Raw genomic sequence first — 5341 nt, 5'->3', positions numbered from 1 at the left:
AGATTTGAAATCTTATTAAGGGTTGTTGGGCCTATATAATCAAATTAGCAATCAAACAATACAGCCTTCTAAATTTCATGAAAAAACTCAAATTCAAAACAATTTTTTTGAAAAACAAAATGTATTGATTTTAATTGTATGTGTTAAAAATGGATGATTACTGAATTCTAAATTTAAAATTAATATTTAATGATGAAAAATATTTTTTTATTTTTATTTTTTAAATTTGTCTTTTATAAGCTTGTGGCATCCACAAATTAATACGAATAGAATTCATTTTAAAGTATATTATTAATAAATTAACAGCATAAATTTAACTTTTATGACATGGATTGTCACTGGAGTGGCGATCCATGTCATACAATGCAACAGTTGGGTCTGCCGCGATACCTCTTTAATACGAATAGAATTCATTTTAAAGTATATTATTAATAAATAAAATGTATAAATTTGACTCTTATGACATGGATTGCCAGTCGAGGATTTGCTAAATAACAAACGTGATAAAAATGCATACCGTGGAGTGGCGATCCAGGTCATACAATGCAACAATTGGGTCTGCCGGGATACCTCTTTAAAGTAAAATTTCCAGATGGGTCGCTTTTGCAAGTTGTTAAATTAAGATAAACCATTGTTCCAAGTGTCCTTACCAAAAAATCGTGGAAAATAGTTTGTAAAGATGGGACGCGTGTCCTAAATTAAACTCGGTTGCACCCAAGTTGGCGTTGCAGGAATTTTTCTCGGCGCCATTACCCACAAAGAAATTTCGTAAATTCTTGGCTTTTATAAACACCCCAACTCAATCACAAATCTCTCAAAACCCTCCTCTTCTTCTTCCTCCTTTTCTTCTTTGCTAGGATTCAATTAAGTATGTCTACAAAACCCAATTCAATGTGTAATGGAGGATCTCTGTTTCAGTCTGTGAAGAAGGGAAATATAAGGTTTCCACCAAAGAGAGGACGGATCAAAGTTAAAATTTTCCTTTCTATAATGGGTTTGTTCTCTAAGAAGAAGGAGAATATGCAGGGAAGCTCTGATTCCACTACTGCAGCTCCAGAAGAAAATCTCCAAAACTTACAAGGCCAATCGATTTGGGCCGATGTTGTTACTATTAATGAATTGGCCGATACCCTTCTCGGTAAATTACAAGCAGAGGGTCTTGCAGTAGATGAGATCTGATTCAAGTTGTGAGAAGGGCAAAGGGTCTCTGTTTCTTCACCAAAAAATGGAAACTTTTTTTTTTACTGTTTTAAAAATATTTGGAGAGGTTGGATTGGAGGCATATTTAGGGATAAGGGGTTTCTATTTGATCATTGAAAAATGTATCTTTTTATTTTCCTTTTATTTATTTTTAGGTGTGAATCTTCTTCCCCTGTATCTATAAAAATGTGTTAAGTTTATTTATGTTGAGTTTAAGATTTTTTGTTACGTGTTTTTTTTTCTTTGGACGGATGACAGAGAGAGAGAGAGAGAGAGCTTTAACGGGTTTCACCTATTTTATTTTTATTTTTCTTTTGGATTAATATGGTTGAATATGAAATTCATCCCACCATCTTTGGAGGCATATTAAGAGATGAGGGGTTTCTGTTTCTTTATTGAAAAGTGTATCTTTCTAATTTTTAATTTAGTATTAAAAGTGTATGTTTTTAATTTTTATTTAGTTTCTAACTTTCTGTTTCTGTCAATGTGTTAAGTTTATTAGGTTTCTTATTATTATTATTTTTTTTCCTTTGGGTCAGTATGAGAACTTTAATGTTCATCTTATTTTTTCTTTTGGATCAACAAGTTTGACTCTGAAACTCATCACGCCTTATTTGATTCTCAATTAATTTAGCGAACCTTGAATGATTATCTCATTTCGTTGAGGATTCCTTCTCAGAATTCTCTCTACAACACTAGGCTGGAAACCCACAACAGAAAATCCAAACCCCAAACCAGAACCCATCTGAACCGGACACGAGGACCGCCAGTTTTCCATGCTTAGTTCCAATAAAGGCTAGAAGAAGCAAACGTTCTCGAACCGGAGGACGAGTTTGGTCACTTGGGTCCCTTTCGTTGACTGAATCCTCCTGTTCTTCTTCTTCCTCATCTTCCTCTAGTCTTATCTTCCTCAACAACGGAGCGAACCTTGAATCCTTCCAATACTTGGTATACCCTCCACCAGCGAAGAAGACTAAGACGAAACCGATGGAGGAAATCCTGCAACAAAGGTGCAGCCATTGCGGTGTGCAGAAGACCCCACAGTGGAGAACCGGTCCTTTAGGAGCCAAAACCCTTTGTAACGCTTGTGGGGTTCGCTATAAATCAGGTCGGCTCTTACCCGAATGACGACCGGCTTGCAGTCCCACTTTCTCAAGCGATGTTCATTCCAATAATCACCGCAAAGTGCTGGAAATGCGTTGAAGGAAAGATACGGCTCAGCCTGAATATGGGTCGGCTCCGGCTGTTCAAAGGAGAGAGAGCGTCTTAGCGACAGTATTAAATAGAAGAAAAACAGCTTTTGCTTTGTTTTTTGGTTTCTGCTTTGCAGTTTCGAAAATTTTCGCCTCTTTTACTTGGAAGGCCGTTACAATTGCAGGGACGAAGAATTTTTAGAGAGAGAGAGAGAGGAGAGATTGGGTTTGTTTATTGTATTTTGCATCCTATCTTATTTTTTGGAACTGAAACTTGAGACAGTGAGAGAGTGAGAGAGAGATCGGAGGGAGAGTTGGTTTCTGTAACTTGGTTTAGAGAAGAAGGGAGAGAGATTCTTTCGTTTAGAGAAGAGAGTCTTACGAGTGATTTTTTAAAGAATAAAAAAAATTGAACACAGGGCGTTTTGTCGGGGGTGTGGCTGGAGAGGTATAGACGTAGTTTTGAAGGAAAACAAATGGATTGCACGTACATGTTTGTATCTATTTTGGATCTTTTATTTTGTTGGTCTAAAGTTTATAAGGAGTTTAGGGGGCTGTTTTTGAGTAGTTCCTTATGTAAGGTTCTGCTAGGTTGGTCATCTCGACCGGTCTAGCTTTGTTTTCATGAATATAATGATACTTATAAAAAAAAAAAAATTATTTTAAAATCGTAAGACGTCCTCTGAGCCGTTGGATGTGTCCAGATCTAACCGCCTCAAAAATTTGGCGCAAAACTTGATTTCGTTCAAAGCCTTTGATCCACTCTCATATATATATATAGGGTCAGGTTCCGTAGACTCACATTACGACTCACATTGCCATATGGGCAAAAATGTTTGGAATGGGCTGATTTTTTGTGAGGATGATCTCTATGGTGAGGAGATCATCCTTGCCAAAAATCAGCTCATTATGAAACTTCTAGCCCCATGTTACAAGTTGAAAAATTTTAGACCGCCAATTTTTATAAATCATTTTGATGGGGTTAGAAGTTTTGGAATGGGATGATTTTTTGCCAGGATGATCCCCTCATCACAGAGATCATCATCACAAAAAATCAGCTCATTCCAAACATTTTTGCCCATATAAGACAAACGGTGTGTCGCAATGTGAGTCGTAATAGGGGTCGTAATAATGCTATATATTTATGGGTCACATTCCTTTTACACTCTTTTTAACTTACATCTCCTCCACAACTCATATAGACCATCGGATTAAATGCAGATCTGCGGTTGAGATCTATTGTAAACTTAAGAAATAAAATTTGCAAATTTATTTCTACCTCCCCGTTCGTTTTCTTCCTCTTCTCTCTTATCTTTGCTGGAAAACTATAGTTTCTTCCTCATCTTTCTCTCTCTCTCTCTCTCTCTAACTTGCATTCCCTTTCAGACGTAATAGCTAGATCAGTTGTAAAAGACTTCGTCTTTTTGTTTCTCTGACGGAAGAGCAACAAATTTTAAAGGAGCTCAAATGTGGACGCTTTTATTTTGAAATTCCGGAATAAAGCTCTGAATTTGTTCTAATAAAAATATCCAAATGCAAGAAAGTGGGTTTCTTTACTAATTATTGTCTAGAAATAGAAATGGGGATTTCAGAGTTCACAGTGATGTTTCGTTAGGTAGTAGGGGTTTCTAAAAGTAAGGGTGAGGTTTGAAAAGCATAAAAAATGGTTTCTTCTTACATTTGAGGCTTGACTAAGAAATAAAGTTCCAATTTTAACCTATCAAATCAAATCAAATCAAATCATGCCTTACTCTGAACTTCATCGAACAACCACGAATGGAACGAAGATGACTAATTTTTCAGCTGATCTAGCTTTTACGTGAGTTTCTAATTTTCTTTACCCTTATGTATTTCCATATAAGTTTTTCTTCAATTTTTAGATGTATATATATATAGGGAACGGTTCGGCAACCCTAAAGTTTTTTTTTTTTTTTGAAAGGTCAACAGGGTTAAGGCAGACCCAGACCAGCTACAACCTCAGGAAAGGACAGCCCCTTTTATCCTGGGAAAGAAGAAAAACGAGGGAAGGCAAAGATCCACAAACAATCTCCGAACAACCCAAAGAAAAAAGAAAAGAAGCAAGGTAATCAGCCACCTTGTTGGCTTCTCTAAAAACATGCAAGAAACTAACATCATTGAAACCGGCTAATAGCTCTTGATTGACCCAACCAAGTGCTGAACATACCAAGGGGAGTTCCATCTGCCATTTAGAATCTTAATAGCCATAATGGAGTCCGATTGAACTTGGATTTTAGAGCATCCTTGGAACTAGCAAGCTGTAACCCATGAAGAATACCTTGCATCTCATGGTAAATAACCGATTTTGGGTCTTCACACCCAGCTATAGCAGCTACCCGGGCCCTCATGGTCTCGAATGACCGCCCCATAGCCTCCTCTAGTTTCTGAATATGATCCGTCAGTGTTAAGGGCATACACTCCTTGATTTGGTTTCAACCAAGAGCAAAAAATACTAGGCTTGTGAACAAATGTTGCATTGGTACCCCAAGCATTCAAGAAGGATCTATTGTAGTCGGAGTCTTCTACCTCGGTCAAGGTGTCCTCAAACTTAATCTGAACATCTTCAACCAATTTTCTGAAGCACTTGATCCGGGCCATTAAATTTGTTTTGGTAGATCCTATTACATCTTTCCCTCCAAACGTGGTAATAAACGCACAAAAGGCTACCTTCTTATTCTTTGGATAAGAGCACCTCCTTTAAAGCTTATGGCAGCCCACTCTACCTCATCGGCCCACTCTCCAAACAACTCTACTCACTAGGCACTTCTTGAGAATTTCAGTCCATATCCATTTCGCAAAATGGCAGCCACTAAGATGTGGTTGGTGTCTTCATCTTGGGTTCTGCAAATGCAACAAGTCGCATCAACAGTTAAGCCCCAAGATTTGAGTTTCTCAAGGTTTTAGTCTACCTCTGAGGGCAAGCCAAGCTA

General features: G+C 37.4%; 1 pseudogene; it reads left to right on the top strand.

The window, feature by feature from the left end:
- The first annotated feature begins 1830 nt into the window (after window positions 1–1830).
- On the top strand, window positions 1831–2595 carry LOC147384673 (GATA transcription factor 5 pseudogene; annotated as a pseudogene).
- The last annotated feature ends 2746 nt before the right edge of the window (window positions 2596–5341 follow it).

Source organism: Akebia trifoliata, chromosome 15 (genome assembly GCF_017979445.1).
Source record: "Akebia trifoliata isolate Shusen 1 chromosome 15, ASM1797944v1, whole genome shotgun sequence".
Classification (NCBI taxonomy): domain Eukaryota; kingdom Viridiplantae; phylum Streptophyta; class Magnoliopsida; order Ranunculales; family Lardizabalaceae; genus Akebia; species Akebia trifoliata.
Note: the sequence above shows the minus strand (reverse complement) of the source record. Positions and strands in the feature narration are given on the sequence as shown.